Below are 17791 nucleotides of genomic sequence, written 5' to 3' on the forward strand. Positions count from 1 at the left end.
CTTGAAATCTTGGACCTGCTTCTGTTCTCCGGAGGCGCTAATTAAGTTTTTTTTTTTTCTCTCCCCAAGTCTTCCAGTTAAGTGATGTAATACTTCATACTCACAAATAATTTTCCATTTGGGACAAATTGTTGCTCTTGCTATTTTATTCTGCTTAGTTCAAGTCTTGCCAAGGAAAGGCTGGGAGAAGGTTCAACTCCATTGTTAGGATTTTCATCATCAGGCAGACATAATTTAAGCACAGAAGGAAAAGGAGCAAAGGCGATTGTTCAGAGTGGTATGATGCAAGATTGGAGGAAAACCAACTCAGTTCTGCTTCAGGCATTTCAGCACAGAGCTGCAGTTGAGGACCCCTGCTAAGACACAAGCCCGAGGCTACATATTAATTCAGCTGAGCTGTTTAGCAAGAGGTATAATTCACCTGCTTTGCAGTTGAGATTTACAACAGAGCATGTCCACTGGAGCTACAATGCCGTGCACAATGACTCATGCCCCTTGAACCTTTTCACTTTCTTCACTTTACAACCACAAACTGCTGCGTATTTTATTGATATTTGGTGCGATTGTCAAAGTTACATAACGATACAGAGTCATTTATGATTGTGAAATGCAGCAAAAAGGACATGTGGTTTTGACTTTTTTTTCTAAATTAAAATCTAAACAACATGCCATGATTTGTATTCATCCCCCTTTTATAAGAAGCTGCATTAAATCAGCGGCAACCACTGATCTTCAAAGGTCCCCTAGTGAGTAAAATTATTCCAGTTTATTGAAAGTTATTCTCTGCATGAATCCATCTGTTCTTTAGAGGCCTGAGCGTTTAGTCAGAGAAACCAACAACATCATGAAGACTTAAAACACACAGCAGACAATTCAGGGATTAAGTTGTGAGGTAGTTATACAGCTGTTAAAAAGTTAATATCTGGTCTTCATAGAAATTGGCAAAACAAAAGCCACTGTTAAAGTCTCATTTGCCACAAACCTTGTACTGGACACAGCAAAGCTGTGGAAATAAGTAACTGAACACTCATTTCATACAAAGTGGATACTGTTCTATTAAATTAAATTGCATTAAAATATATTTGTTTGTTGTGACACGATAAATGTGAAAAGATTCAATGGGAATGAATCTTTTTGTCAGTAACTGTGGATGTCCATGTTACACCAACCAGCCTCTGGCAAACAGGGCTGTGTTTGCTTTCAGGTCTTCATTAACAAAAGGGAAAGGCTTTCCAGTCCTTGGACCATAATGCTCTGCTATAGCTTGCCAGGCATTGGGAAACAAAAGAGACAATCAAGCTGCAGATGCTCATGCTTTCAGATATAATGACTTCTTTGGTTTTGCTCAGTGAGTCTCATCAAAGCTTTCACAAATAAATATGCAAGATGCAAAAACAAAGAAAAATCAGCAGACATAGCAGAAAATGTAGGTAGATCTACATTTCTATTTAATGTTCCGTATCCCACAGTCACACAACCACACACACATCCTTGTACTGCTATACCAGTGTTTCTCAACATCGGTCCTCACGCCCCCCTGCCCTGCATGTTTTAGGTATTTCCCTTTTGCTACACACCTTTATTTACTATAATGCTAATCAATACCAAACAATGCCTAACCCTAACCAAAAATTAATTCAAGCCATACCTCTAAAACTAACTAGTTGAGTGCAGTAGAAGTGCAAAACGGTGAGAACCAGAAAAAGGTCCTCATTTTCACAAAAGACCTTCCTTTGATGGAAAATATTGTGATTCTGGTCCTCTCTACGTAATAAATACAAGTACACACACACACGTGCGCACACACACATAGCAATTCCTCTTGGTTTACATTTTGATTCACAATGCTTTCTATTTAATTTACTGTCAACTGCATTGCATTTGTTAACTTTCCTCTCCCAAGTGCTGCTATTTTTGGCTGCATGTCATAAAACCCTGCCATGAGAAAATGATCCCTCCAAAAAACCCTGGCTCAAAGGGCTGTGAAAATTCTCTGCATTTGGTGGTGCTTTGCAAATTAATGCAAACACCTCATCTCCCTTTATTATTTATTCATTTGGAGCAAATGTTTTTCTCTGCATTCACGTGGAAGCTTTGCTTTTACCCTTCAAAGGACAAAGCTACAGTAACCCAGGTGTTATTTTCCACCATAAAAGGGAGCAAAAAAAACAGTTTGCTTATGTTTGCACTCCATATGCTGTCTCGTCAACAACCTGACAGAAAACATTATGACATGGAGAGATAAAACACTTTTTGTGTTGCTTTTCTGTGTCAGAGGCAGGTGAAGCCTCTCTTTTTTTTTCCTAGCAGATTTGCATAAAGTTATAGGGAGATTAATGGAGCAGAAAGGATGCTTTACCTGTTGATTGACTGCCAGTCAGTGCTAAATCAGGGACCTGCTTCTGATTCCTTCCCTTCCCACTGCTGCAGTTATATAACTGCAGCAGAAACGAGACCAAGGCAGCTTTGAGATTTGTTTGATTCAGGGCCCCAGTGTGAAAATACTCAGATCTTTAGGAACACATTTTACAAAAAAAAACATGTTGAAGATCTTATTTTTGCACATTTAATGAGCTCTTGTTTAAATCACCATTCTTAAGCAGCACTGTTTTCACCCATTATCCTCTGTAACACATCACAGCAGTCATCAGACCTGATGCAACAGCGTCTAATTAAGCCGGATCGAGATCCTGACAGACTGCGTTTATTGTTTAAGCCTTACCCGGACGTTTAAATGTCCGTCGCGCCAGACTGGATTGATCCTCTCGGGTACATTAACCTATCAATGAACGAGGTGCTGTGCATTATGATTAAGCACATGGAAAACATCCACGTTCTTAGCTCAGAGGTCAGAGAGAGGCAGCTACAGTAAACCAGAAAAGCACAACAATGAGCTGCTTCCTGGCATTAATATTCATGAGATGAAGCCCATGCCGTGTGTTGTTTCTTTCAGGAAGGAAAGAAGATACCAGGGGCACATCTGGGCAGTGTGTGTGAGTCCAAGGTATTGATAAGGACGCATTGTTACATAAATGGGGCGAGAGGACAAGGAAATAGCCAGCAGCAAAGATGCAGCGTAATTAAAGTGCATGGAGGTGTCGGTGGGCTCCTTGCCACATTTGCCATTGACTTTCAACCAGATGAGGAAGGTCAGCAACAAGGTGTTTAGAGCAATCTCTGCAAATTGTTGGACTGAGGCTTGATAATCTCCAAGGCTTTAATGGATCTCAGATCTGTTTACCAAGTGAGTGCACCTTACAAAGTCATTTGGCAATTGTTTTACCCTCTAACGTAATAACAGAACTGGAATTGGCTTTTTGATCAATGACATCAGTGGTTAAGTTGATATATTCAATAAGTGCAACAACCTTGAGCCTGTTAGAGTTACTCCGCATGTTTCTATGCGTGTGTGATTGAATTAGAGGGTGAGACTGTAAAGTACTCCCTAACTTTCATACCGAATGCATTTGTTTCAGTTTTCTCCTCAGTGTCTCATTAAAAATGCTTTGAGGTTGCGTCTTCTCTGCAGACTGACCCATGCAGTGCATCTTGGGTAAACACCAACATACAGTACTGAATGCTGAATGTTTATCTCAAATGTCCCAGACATTTATCGTCAAAAGGAACCACAATTAAAAACAGCTGAGGGGACGTTCTTTGAATAATAAGAAGGATGAGCAGAGTAATGCACAGAACAAGCTTTGCTGTTCTCTCATGTGTTAATTATTTTTGGTTTTGTACTTTTTTTCCCTTTTCTTGACCAAAGTGGGGCAAGAAAAGCAACTTGACTGCACAGGAAGAGCAACCCACCATGGTCTAAGAGACTAAAGGTTTATCCGAGTGCTGTGAGGTTTCCTCTGGTCTCCATTTAGGGATTAATAGTCGAATGGATTAGACATACCTGAAGACTTAACCAGCTGCAATTTTCACTCTGGGTACAATGCTACAGCTTAAATTTAATGCCGTAACAAAGCACTGCAGTCATTGCTCAGGTGATGATCTATAAACATTAATGTCTCTTTTGATATAGGCAACGTATTTGTCAGACATTAACAGGTACGTAGGAAGACACGTTTTCTCAAGAAGAAATGCATCCTCAAGCCATTGACATAAATTGTACATGTTAGCTTGGTGGATCATTTTAACAGAGCAATATCAGCACTCTCCCACCATACCTGTGTTGAGGAATGTAAATAATGTAAATAATTTTACATCCTTGTTACTGTTTGATCTAATGAAAGAAATCCCTGAAGTTTCAGAACCTGACCTCACCCAGATAGAATACCTTTGAGATCATTTAGTGGAGACTTTGTTCCAGGCCGTCTCATCCGACACAAGTGTTTGATGTCAAATGAGCTTCTTGAAGGGCAGTCAAAAATTTCCGCAAACACACATCTAAAACTTGTGGAAAGCTTTCCCAGATGAATTTAAACTGTTTGAGCTGCAAACGATGGCCTGACATCAAATAAAGTTTTTGGATTAAAAACGGGATGTTACTCAAGTTGGCATGTGCAAAGTCATATACCAACATATCCCAGTAAGACATATAGCGGCTTAATAAGGATTACCTCAGGCTAAAAAAAAACATTGGTGACATATGATCAATAAAAAATATAATTTGTTTTAGTGCATCTTGGTATGGAGACAATCCACCTCTGGTTCTACTGAGGTGTAATGAAAGCTCAGGTTGCTGTTTTGGCGTCTTTTAGTTTATGTCTATCGTTGGGTCTGGTGTCCCAGCTTTTCCTCTTGACAACATCCCATAGATTCCAGGTGCTCTTTCTTCCATTCTTCAGATCCTAGCAGCTTGATTTCCAAATAAAATGCACACTTTACTTTTATTTGAAATGACGATTTTGAACCACTAAGCTACAGTCCAGTTCTTTTTTTCTTCCTTAGTCCAGGTAAGATGCTTCTGGTTCAAGAGTAGCTTGACACGATCATAATGCAATATTTGTGGCCCGTGTATAGGATTCTTCTATGCATATTTGCTCTTTATGTACTGACTCCAACCTCAGTTTGCTCCTTACGATCCTCCCTCAATTTTTGGAATCAATTTTGCTGGTGCATCGTTTCCTAACACACTGTTGTGGCTTATCGTCATAGTGAAGGGTGTCAGTGACATTCAGCAGTCTTCCCTATATTGTGTAGCCTACCGACCCAGACTGAGAGGTCAGTTAGAGGCTCAGCAAACCTACGCAGGTGTTCTGAAGTAATAAGCCGATTAGAGTGTGACACCAGGAGCTTCCGATGTTGAACTTTTTCCACAGCATTCACATTTTCTGAGGCACGATCATCGAAATTGCCATAAATACTTAAGATATTTCACTTGATGTGTAATGAATTTAATATACGAGTTTCACTTTGTCAAAGAGTGACAACAAAATCTTGAACTGTTTCAAAAACTTTGTATTTTTTGTGATGTACCTGTAAATATAACATCACATCAACTCTATCACAGGAACACAAGATATATGTGAACCACTGCAATGGGAGTTCGGTATTAGCATGTGGTTAACAAAGACAGAGAGTGGGACATGAGGGAAATAATCACATAATCACAGCCCCAATTCTACATCTGTTGTACTGAATGAGACTCTAATATACGCATTATACAAGGAACTTCATATCATAGTTAATACAGATGGTTATTGCCTGCAAGAATGCATGAGTTCAATCTGTGAGGTTGACGTGAGGAGTGAGTGAAAAAGTAATGAGCAATATGCTTTTAGAAGTCTTTAAAATGAGCTGCTTACAACAGATTGCAGCTCAGATGCAGTTGTGAAACATCCTGCCTTCTGAGCCTTTTTAAGATTTTATTCCTTTTGTTCTTTATGAATTTAATTTCACCGCAGTAATATCTATAATTCAGAACAAATTCTCCTGATCTCCTTGTCTTTCCCCATGTGGGAGAGAAAAAAAAAGAAAATATAGATGGGCTGTGCTTAATTTTTATGAAAAAAAAATTGCCATATTCTCAGGCGAACAATGGGAACACTATTACAGGCCTTGGCACAGAAAAGCCTCAAAGGCCTTGGCACAAAAGCCTGTACAAATTGAGAAGATAGAAGTGCAAACTCATTAGCTTACCAGGTTTCAAATCATAGCATTTTTTTTACATGCTGGATGTCTCAGTCTGCAGAGCTCTCATCTGATGAGGGCTGTTTTGCATGACTTCAAAGGATACTGATTTGCTTTAGAACTTGTGGCTGATGTTTTTTGGTCTGATATGTTTGGTCAGAACCTAGGCTGTGATGTCTTTAACTGCAGAAACTCTTTTACAATTGTTAAAGAGTTTGGCGTAAAAGCACTCATCTTAAAGTTTCTTAGTGAGATGTGGTGCAGTGCATGGCCGCTTGTTTCACTGCATATTATTTTGTGTCTTTGGATAGTGTTCAAGTCGGCCCAACACTGTTTCTTCAAGGACCTTTGAGAGAGCAAAGTTATCTGATGGAAAGCACCACAGCAGATAGGTAAAGCTTGGCTTCTGTGTTCGGGTGCAAAGTCAATCATCATCTCTCCAGTTTGATCTCGCTTCAGTGTGCTCTTCCTTTGAGACGAGCCTAAAAGAAGGCCAAATCTGACAAAAAAAAGGAAAGTTTCTTTTCTTCACACTCGACCTCGGAGTTGCTGTGATTCCGTGCCTGCACTATGCCTAACAAAAGGCGATGTTTGATGACACTAAAGCTATAAATCCTATTGCAGCACAAAAAAAGAAGTTGCGAAGCAAATAAAGCCCCTGAAGACACTTTTAACTTCTCACATCTGAGCAAACTTGCATATTTTCTCTGATCCTTGTTTGCTCTTGGCTTCTGCTGTGCCAAGTATTTAATCTGCAGTTAGAATATTATGATAGCACTTATTGCCGGATTCAATTCTGAAAGTGACTCAAGTCTGAGCTGCAGAAACACGCACATTTCCTGCACCTCGGCAATCGGCGTGCTCCACTTCTAATGGTCCCCTTGGGTGCACCGGATAGGTTGTGCTGAAAGATATMCTGCTGTCATTCATAATTTCCCTTCCTTTTTTTTTTTCTTTAAAATGTGCTGTCTTGCACAAAGAGGATGTAGGTAAGATATTGCCCTATTATCCCATTAAGATCTCGTACTTCAGAATCTGCAGCAGTCATTTTTAGATGGCTTCTCTTCTGCACCATTTTCGTCCTGCTGCACGAGAAGCTGTTCGGTGATGCTGCACTACCATCTGCTGGGAAACCTACATGTGGAATCCATTGCAGTAAATGCCCAGCTGTCTTTCTTCATCTATGCCGCTGTGTAACAGAGATTGACTTCGCCGTCTGTCACTGATGACATTGTACGACTGCTGTGTTTAAATTAGCTGCGGCCCGATAAGAGAATATAAATTACTCCAAATCTGCCCGGCCTTAGAATCTGACAATTCATTGGGAAAATATATTGAGGCGCCGTGGATAAGTCTACCGCTGATGTGGCTTAAAATTGACAGTGCCCTGCTACGACTCCCCTTTATGATGAAACTGTTTGCCTTGCAGAGCAGCCGAGACGAAAAGCCCGAACAATGCTTGCAGCAGAACAACCAATAGCCACAGCTGTTTGACTCTCATATGAAGTAGCATAACACATTATGTAATACAATTACGCACCAAAATTAATAGCAGGGCAATTGTGCAGGCAACCAGCCAGCTGTGATGGCTTTATGTAACTGTTAAAAACCACAAAAATAAAGAGGCAACAAGGATGGGCTTTTTTCTTTTTTTGTTTTTTTTTTTCCAAGCAATCAATTTTGAGAAAAAAATCTTACACGTCATATTTCTGTCTTGAAACAGTTTAACAGATTATTTGGCATAAAATACTCTTAATATTGCTTTCAGCTTGTATGAATTTAACTATAAATTTCTCTATAAAAAGATGACGGTGTATTTGTCTCCATTTTATGTGTTAAAAGACTCCAGAAACACAGAGACGAATATACAATCACTAATTTCATGTGATATAGACAATAAAGATTGCCTATAAAAAGTTTATATCTGCTCTGCAATTTTTGCTACAAATTACATCTGCTGTAGCTGCAGTGGATAGTGAAGACTTATGTCTTTTCGACAGAAAACTCCAGAGAATGTGACTTCTGAGTATAAATAAAATGCATCATAAATATCTATCTGATAGTTTTGAAAGGGTAAATATATTTTAAAAAATGTAACATATTTTTTATTATCTTTGGGGAAAAAAAGATAAAAGTTTATTATCTCAGAGGGCTTCTCTGATATGCTCTGGTGGTAAGCTGTCTCCAGCTTTTAGTTAGAAGTAAACAAAACCTTGATTTTCTAATGGACAATATTTTTTAATTTTGCAGAAAAAAACCCAAGTTACATCATATTTGCATATAAATACACTGTAATATTGCATCCAGTACGTCACATTGCTGTTGGGTAACTTAGCAATACACGAATATAACATTTATTTCTCTACATTTTATGGGTTTTGACACTAAAGGAACATATTCACAATAAATAATCTACTATGTGTTTCAATAATTTAAGGTGACACAACAATTACTGATTGTGCTGATTAATAGATCATATCTGCAACTTTTAAAATGTTTCATACACATGGCAGGGATGTTGGATGCTGATTTTGTGGCAGGTGAACATTTTGGGGGATTTCTTGGATTTCCAACTACTAAGAGAACTCCTCTTCATTGTATTAAGTGTAAAAATCACCAGAGAGAAAAAAAGTAATTAAAAAAATAAATATTATTTATCCCTGTTGTTTTAAATTGCTACTTCTGCAACTCCCTGCAGTGGCCAGAATGCAGCATTGCTACAAAACAGTTTAGCAAATTGCTGCAGCACTTAGAGTTACTGTAATATTTTCTCCAATGTTATTTTATTACATTGTGACACCACGTGAATATGAAACTTTCACTATGTCGTATATGTGCAGCAGCAAAACCTCATACCAAATTCGAGGCAGCTCCAAATGTTGGATTTCCGACTGGGACATTAAACTCTTGACTATTAACGGATATTTTCTATCCAGTGTTTGCAAACACGAAGAAAAGTTGGTTCAACTGAAACATATTTGTCTTTTCTCCGACTAAGTTTTAAACTATTATTTTTCTAACTTCCCAAAGTGACGGGTTGCGCCGCATGGCCACTAAATGGACAGCCTTTTCATCATTGCAGCAAATTTGCAGACACAAGCCTACAAGTCACGCTTCTGTCTCAAAGCAGTTTAACAAATTGCCATGACATAATGTACTGTAATATTACTTCCAGTATGTCACATTGTTAATCTGTGCAGCTTGGCTTTTATTCAGGTGCTGCCTATCGAGCTCCATCGCTGCTGAAAGTGCTTTCACAAAGATTCATTGAATTAAGCCTGCGTGCATAAAGAAGATGGAAAATTGCTGGGAGCACTTGTTCAATTTACATAATGCCTTTAATTTTACTACGTTTGCTAGTAGACCCCAAGGATAGTTCAATCAGCTTACTGTATACAGAGAGTTCAATGTACAGAATCATTCAAACAAACAGATTAACAACAAATGTTACATAAATTAACGCTCATTATGAGTATATACTGTAGAGATTAAGTTTCTAAAAAGACACGGTAGAACAAAACAATAATCACGCATGCGTGACAAAACAGAAACCCTCAGAGAGCATCAGTCATCTACAGGTGCATTTATGGTCAGGGGATTCTCCAGGTTAGGTGATGGGTCTGTTCTATTTTCCTTCCGTCTTGGTTGTGCGGCAGGAGTTCATCTCAAGCCATTTTGGATGTCGAAGGTAAACTTGCTGCTCCACCGCCGAACGCAGAGAGCTCACAGCTTTCAAGGAGACGGCAGCGGCATCCTGCAGCAGTAACGTCGACGCACTTGAGCTCCGCAGGAGGAGGGTCACACACAGGAGAACACTGCATCCTGTACAAGCCTGGTTATACATTAAAGTACATTGATCCAAGTATGTCTTCACTTAATGTGCTCCCTGGTTAGTGCTGTGAATGGCAATCACAGCCTTTATGAAGATCAACAGTCTCTGCTGCCACCTAGAGGTATCAAAAGCCCCTCCCTAACCCGTCCTACTGAGCCATTCATCAGTGCTAAAAATATCAAAGATGGGTTTTTTTTGTTGTTGTTTTTTATTGAAAGACCTGCAGCAAGCACTCCCATTTTTCCTTTCCCCATTTGCGGTAGACTAAATGCAGTCTGATGCAGTGTGTGTAACCAATCATTCATGCCCGCTTCGGAGAAGGAGTAAAACTCTCGTTTGAAGTCCTCCCCAGGCAAGGGTTTTATTTGCACTTAGCTCCAAAGGCAGATGCAGTATGTATGCACACGCCACGGGGAAATGACTTGCAGTCTAAACAGCTGTACATTTCTGCTGTGTGGCGGCCTCAGCTTATGTCAAGATTTTATAACGCAGATTGATTGGAATTATATAATGCTTGCTTTGACTGACTGAATCCACTCAATGGATCTGTTGAGGAGAAAGGCCTCGCGTGAGCGCCAGTTGTAAAAAAAGAGGGCATGATAAATAAAGACGGGTTCACTGGGGGCTGCGGGGACCTCTGCCAACCGAGGCTGAGATTCCGGCTGTGCTTGCGATTTAGGAACTGCGCGCAGAGAACATTTTATTGCACAATTTATTTCCGAGATCATAACGCACAGTGAATCACCTTTATTTTTGGCCTGCCGGCTCAGTGGAGTTCTGCTCAGCCTCCTTCAGATGTTCACGTCACTCAATTACATGAACCAGCGGGCACAAACCTGTGCAAATACAATGTTCACCTGTGCACCAGTGAGCATGTCTTAGCGGTTTGGGGGTTAAGGGGCAGATGTTATTCCAATCCACCGAGCCTCAATTCAAAGGGACTGTAAGGATGAAAGTTGTTTACAAAGGAGTTGTGCAATTTAGTGTAGTAAAGGGATATTTATTAAATGGACTGGAAAACTAAATCCTCGAAGGATGCACGCTGGACCCTTATTAGCAGCAAGCTCCTTTACTTTAAACAAAAGTAATCCTACTGAGAGCTGATTTTAGGCCATGATGATCATTAAAACGCTGTCAAGAAGAAAACGTTTTTACTGAGAGGGGGGCCCAATCAGAACCAAATCCAACTGTGATGTATCCACTGGAATGATTCTTAAGTAGAATGGATCACCAACCAGGTGAAGCAGACAACAACTCCTAAAGCTCCAACATTAAGGGACAGCGTCATGTAAAATCAACTTTTATGAGCTTTATACCATGTTATGATGCCATTCCTTCATCAAAAACATACCTGGAGAGTTGCTTTGATTCTGTCATGCATGTTTGAGAAATCCTTTAATCTCCACCTGGTAGTTACTCTGGGTGCAGAAACGTGCGGTCTCACCGGGTGCTGCATTCTCTCCTCGGAGCTGCTGTCTCCAGCCGAGCTTCCGCCTCACAGAGCAGGCCTCCCTCGCGTCGCAACTCCCCCGCTCGGCACCTTCAGACGTGCGGTGGCAGCAATTAGCAAACACCTGGTGGAGCCGTGCATCTGCTGAGCTCATTATATGAAGTATTTCTCAGTGCAACGCTAGTAAAGTGTTGTTAAAAGCTTAGTAGAGGGACGTTGTTGCGATGACGTGGTGAAGGGAGAGTGTCACCGATGTGCAGGAGCTTCTTAAAGAGACAGAGGCCCAATTTCAAGGCATCAAATTGCAAAATCAAATTGTTTTCAAATCATGTTTGATCTATACGGCAACAACTCAAGGTAACATAGTTACTTGATTGGGCTATAAAGTGGCGCTTTGTCCAGACAATATATAATACTGCTCCTTTAGCAGTTCTTTGTTTTTTCTCAAAGTCCATTTTGTGTGATTAATTTGTTTTGACTACAAAATTGTAAGGAATCTTTATGAAATCCTCAGTCCTTCTCAGAATTAGGCATTATTGTTTTTACTATCTAATATCTGTAAGAGCTTTGTGCAACAATAGTTTGGTAACTCAAGGCATCACCTGAGTATTAGGAAAATATCAGGCAAATTGGTTAGTTTCAGTTGTGGCTCATAAATACTTGCCTGCTAATTCTCAGATATTAAAATAACAACAGATGAAGCGATAAATCCAGCACTGACATTTTCGGACAGCAAGGCACTGTGCATATGGAATAAATGTGGCTTCTTTTCAATGTAAACCTTCCTGTAAAAACATACAAATAAGAACAAAACCGATAAAATGATGCCGTGATGTCACAGTTCGATATGAGTCATTGAGAAGTGAGGCCAAGATAGTTTTCAACCAGTTCAGATCAAGTCGCACCAATTTTGAGATGCCGTGTTGACTCCAAGTCTACCACTATGGTAGACTTAGAGCGTTTTGCCCCTCACAACATGGTGGTTTAAATGGAGTTGCAATAGCTAGTGTGCAATTTTAAACAATTTCCTTTAAGTCTGACATGTACTTTAAACACCATAAATAGCAATAACACTGAGTCTGAGTGGACCATGTTCCATACCTCTATTGCCGAGGCGGCTTATCGGAGCTGCGGCCGCAAGGTTGTTGGTGCCTGTTGCGACGGCAACCCTCGAACCTGTTGGTGGACACCTTTGGTGAGGGATGCTGTCAAGCTAAAGGAGAAGTCCTATCAGGCTTTTTTGACCTGTGGGACTCCAGAAGCAGCTGATGGGTACCGGCAGGCAAAGCGGCATGCGGCTTGGGTGGTTGCAGAGGCAAAAACTCGGGCGTGGGAGGAGTTTGGATAGGCCATGGAGAAAGACTTTCATACAGCTTCGAGGCGATTCTGGTCCACCATCCAGCGTCTCAGGAGGGGGAAAAGGTGCAACACCAACACTGTCTATGGTGGGGATGGTGTGCTGCTGACCTCAACTCGGGAGGTCGGCAGCTCGGGCCCCTCGGTGGCACTGCCCCGGGGGTGGATGAGATCCGCCCGGAGTTCCTTAAGGCTCTGGATGTTGTAGGGTTGTGTTGGCTCACATGACTCTGCAATATCGCATGGACATTGGGGGCARTAAGTCGGGCTCGTTTCCGRTGAGAGTTGGACTCCGCCAAGGCTGCCCTTTGTCACCGATTCTGTTCATTACTTTCATGGACAGAATTTCTAGGCGCAGCTGAGGTGTTGAGGCGATCCGTCTTGGTGGCCTTAGAATCACATCTCTGCTTTTTGCGGATGATGTGGTCCTTTTGGCTTCATCAGATCGTGATCTGCAGCTCTTGCTGGAACTGTTCGCGGCCAAGTGTGAAGCGGCCGGGATGAGGCTCAGTGCCTCCAAATCCAAGGCCATGGTCTTGAGCTGGAAAAGGGTAGAGTGCCTTCTCCGGGTCAGGGGAGTTGTCCTGCCTCAAGTGGAGGAGTTTAAGTATCTGGGGATCTTGTTCACGAATGAGGGAAGAAGAGAGCGGGAGATCGACAGGKGGATTGGGGCAGCATCTGCCGTGAAGCGGGCGCTGTACCGGTCCATCGTGGTGAAGAGAGAGCTGAGTCAAAAAGTGAAGCTCTCGATTTACCGGTTGGTCTACGTTCCCACCCTCATCTATGGTCATGAGCTTTGGGTCAAGACGGAAAGAACGAGATCACGGATGCAAGCGGCCGAAATAGGTTTCCTCCGCAGGGTGGCTGGGCTCTCCTTTAGAGATAGGATGAGAAGCTCAGTCATCCGGGAGGGACTCAGAGTAGAGCCGCTGCTCCTCCATGTCGAGAGGAGCCAGTTGAGGTGGCTCGGGCATCTGGTAACGATGCCTCCTGGGTGCCTCCCTGGTAAGGTGTTACGGGCACGTCCCAATGGGAGGAGGCGTCGGGGAAGACCTAGGACACGCTGGAGGGACTATGTCTCTCGGCTGGCCTGGGAACGCCTTGGGGTTCCCCCGGAGGAGCTGGAAAAAGTGGCTGGGGAGAGGGAAGTCTGGGCCTCCCTTCTGGAGCTGCTGCCCCCGCAACCCGACCCCGGCAGAAAATGGATGGATGGATGAAGGTAGCCAATGCAGAAAGTAAAAATTGGTGTGATGTGAGTTCGCTTCTGATTATTATCAGCATTTGTCTAGTTGTGAAGTACCTATAATAGAGCTATTGATTTTTTGGGAAAACCAGAAAGCAGAGCATTACTGTAATTTATTCTACGAATTAAAATCATTGGACAGGGAGAGAAAACGTGTTGCCCTTTTCTGCTGTTTGGGTCAAAGACTCTTCTGTACACTTATGTTTATAAGGCAAGTTTTTGGATATAATAAACTGGCATAAAAAAGAATTAAATATGTGAAATTAAATAACCAGAATATGTTGTAACTAAGAACTATTTGTGTGTGTATATATGTATAAACCAATATTTTAAATGAAGTTATTTGAAAATTTACCCAATGTAAACACACTCAAATTTGGACTCCATACACACACGTGCACTGCCCACTTAACTCTGTACTCCCAGGTACAGGTAACTCCTTCAAAAGGGGCAACCTGTCCGCTGACCCAGGAGAGGTTCCTGTCGTTCCAGGGTGGAGAAGAGCAGCCCGCCCAAACCTCCAGTAGCAAAGAAGCCCATCACCCCTGATGAGGGGCAGGCATCACCCGAGTGACTGGGCGTAGACGCTGACAACGTCCAGAGGCGGCATCAGAAAGAGTCCACACACTCCACATGAGCCAGGCAGCTAGAGCAGCCCCCAGAATAAACAGCCCCAACCTCCCAGGGAGTTCTTACCCCAACTCCATGGACCTCCCACCGCCCATAAGCTCCGACATGAGTTCACCCATAGAACCACCCCCAACCAGCACACAAACATCGAACATATGCCCCCAAGCAGAGACGCCACGAATCTCAGATCCACAGTGGGCACCCCGGTTCCATGATTAATTAACCTTTTCATTCACCACAAAAGCTGATGAGAGCACAGCATGAGCTGAATACACAGCCCCACTCCAAATGCTCCCCACCACATCCAGCCCCTCACCTATCAGCACGCCGCAACAGCAAGATACAACAACAGAGCAGACTACACCGAGCCACCAAACCACACCAGATCCCAGTCCCAACATCAGATGGTCCGGTCCTCCTGCTGGACCCCGACCCCAAATGACAGACAGAAAACAGGGGTGTGAAAAGACCCCACACTCAAGATGACTTTCTTTACTATTCTTTTTTCATAGTGGCCAGATTTGTAGATCGCAACATACTTTGCGTATTAATGTCTTCTTCTTTTTCTGTAAGTTAAGGTAGGCAGCCAGGAATTAATCCAGTTGGACTCGATTCATTAGCTAGAAAAGTGTGACACTAGATACAAAGATGTTGAAAGAAAAGGGATTCAATACAACTGCACACCAAGTTTCAGTACACTGCTAAAAGAATTTGCATAAAATCCCCATAAAATGCTTTAAAGTTGTGAGTATTGTTGCAAAGCACTCTATATGCAGAGTAATGATGGAGTGAGGAGAGTGAATTTCAGAGTTTTGTCTAGTGTTTTTTATTTTTTATGTGGATTTTCCATTTGAGTCGTTAATTGTTGTGTGAAAGGCATAATGAATCCATGTTTAGATTTTTTCTGTGCAATTCTTTAAGAAAGAGCTCATTGAAGGAGGGTACAGAAACAACATTTTATTTAAAGTCTTAATTTTCTTAAGACACTTGCACTTTAATTTATCTTTTTGGAGTTAAGTGGCAATCAGCAATTAATGTTTAGTGTGAACTATATCTGCTCAAAGTTGCTCGGAAGAATTACCAACTGTTTAAAGCTGCCCCATTAAAAAGTAGTATAGCTATTAGGTTTGTTTGTTTGTTTGTTTGTTTGTTTGTTTGTTTGTTTGTTTGTTTGTTTGTTTGTTTGTTGTTTTGTTAGAGCATTGTGGCCTCACGAAGACCTTCTTCGTTCCCTAAAGAACGCAATAGAAAAATGATCAGAGTGTCGTTTTCACATAAAACCACAAGAGGGCAGAGTACGCTCACAAGAAAACAAGCCGTTACAGGACAAACCAAAGGAGCACCACTGAACACGTTTAATGCCCTTTTATGCGACAAATAAATGTATTTTAGTTGATTAAATACTAACTAAAAAATAATACAGTCTTATTTAAAGATGTTGATTGAAAAAGTGACTGCGGTTAATTGTGTTTTGTTTTCATGTTGCCCAACACGTACTCCACCGGACATGGCGGATCAGCACCACGGACAGCGACTCATTTCAGTACCAAGAAAAGCTCGCTGAAATCTTCTGTGTATATGATTATCAAGGGAATTTTTTTTTTACTAAAATTCAATTTTTGGGGGGTTGACATCGCGAATCTGAGGCGGCGTGGTTTCAGAAATAAAATCTATACCTTTTCTTCAACCCTTCTCTTTCCTTTCTAGGTCACCTTGTTGCAGAATGTGGCACATTCTGGTCAGATCCACGCAACTGGATGAAAACTGCAGGCTGCCTACTCATGTCTGGGATTTCCTCAAACTGGGATGGAGGGGGGGCGCTGGGGATATAAAAAAAAAAGGCAGGATTTCGTTTCACATGGAGGATATCGTCACTGGGCTTACGTCAGAGATTGAGGGAAAAGGAGGGGGGAAGATTGGGGGGAGATTGGGGTGGGGGGGGATTTAACCCTTTTTCACCAACGTAGTAACATGGGACAGCAATCAGCAGGACTGACACCTGTAATGGGAACTGGTCTGACTAATCTGAATAAAACCTTGTTGAATACTGCCTGTTGTACCAGATGTACTTTTTCCATTTGTACTTCATTTTAATCGATATGCTGTATTTACCCAATTAAGGGATGCATCTGATGAACCATCAAGTAAAATGGCTCTAAACCATATCTTTATTTAAGAGCTAGCCCAATAGCCACCAGCATTAATCCTCTTTGGTGTGTCCCCACATTGTGCATTTAAGAGATGTACTGGAGTTAATTAGTAAGTCAACACTGAAATATTTCAGTTTAGAAGTATGACAAACATGAAGTTTGCATTATTTATAAGATAAACATTAGGTAGGACAGCCAACTGTATTGGCAGTTTTCTAAGAAAGTGAAAACTGCACGGTGCTGATTTGGATTATTTCTCCGAGGAGAGAAACATTTGAAATATTTTTGATCATTTTCGCATCATCACAGCAAATTGTTTTACAATTCCCTATAGTGAGAAATCAATTCATTAAAATGTCTAAACTGCAGATTGTGTTTCAAGATTGTGATCAGTCGAACCTAATTATTTAATAAACGTGTAGAATGTATTTCTAATATTTACCCCCCCAAAAAAACTCAACTTCTATATAAAGATCAGACAGAATAATCACCCATTTGCTCGTTTGAATGTAAAATAAATGATCGTTGTCTCATTATAATCCCTCTTTAAACATCATTTAAAACGCAACAGCGATGTGGTTGAGTTGTTATCCTGGAGCAGACTGACAACTCTATTGCTCTGAATTACTTGCAGCCAGTTACAAGGTGCAAGAAATCATGTTTTTTTTTTTAGTTCAAATAGCAAAAGCAGAAAAATATTCAGTTGTTGACACAACGTTCAAACTATGGAGTAGTGCATTTGTCCTGTGGGCATTCAGTCAAATGAGCAACTCAGAACGCTGAAAATCCCAATATGTTTTTTTTTTTGTTTGTTTGTTTTGTTGACTACAAGTACAAAAAAAGTAAAGTTATAATTGAATCTAGAAAACACAGATGTGCGCCACCTTCACGCTACATTTATATACTGTGTTTGACGGGGGGGAAGCAGACGATGAGACGGGCTTAGTTAAATTGATTTCCTGTGCAGTAACATCTGGACTGATCGATAGAGAAGGGAACCGGTGAGGGAAAGATGAAACTGATGAAGACGGGGGTTGGAGCAGGGGGGG

This window comes from Poecilia reticulata, linkage group LG10 (genome assembly GCF_000633615.1).
Source record: "Poecilia reticulata strain Guanapo linkage group LG10, Guppy_female_1.0+MT, whole genome shotgun sequence".
Taxonomy (NCBI): domain Eukaryota; kingdom Metazoa; phylum Chordata; class Actinopteri; order Cyprinodontiformes; family Poeciliidae; genus Poecilia; species Poecilia reticulata.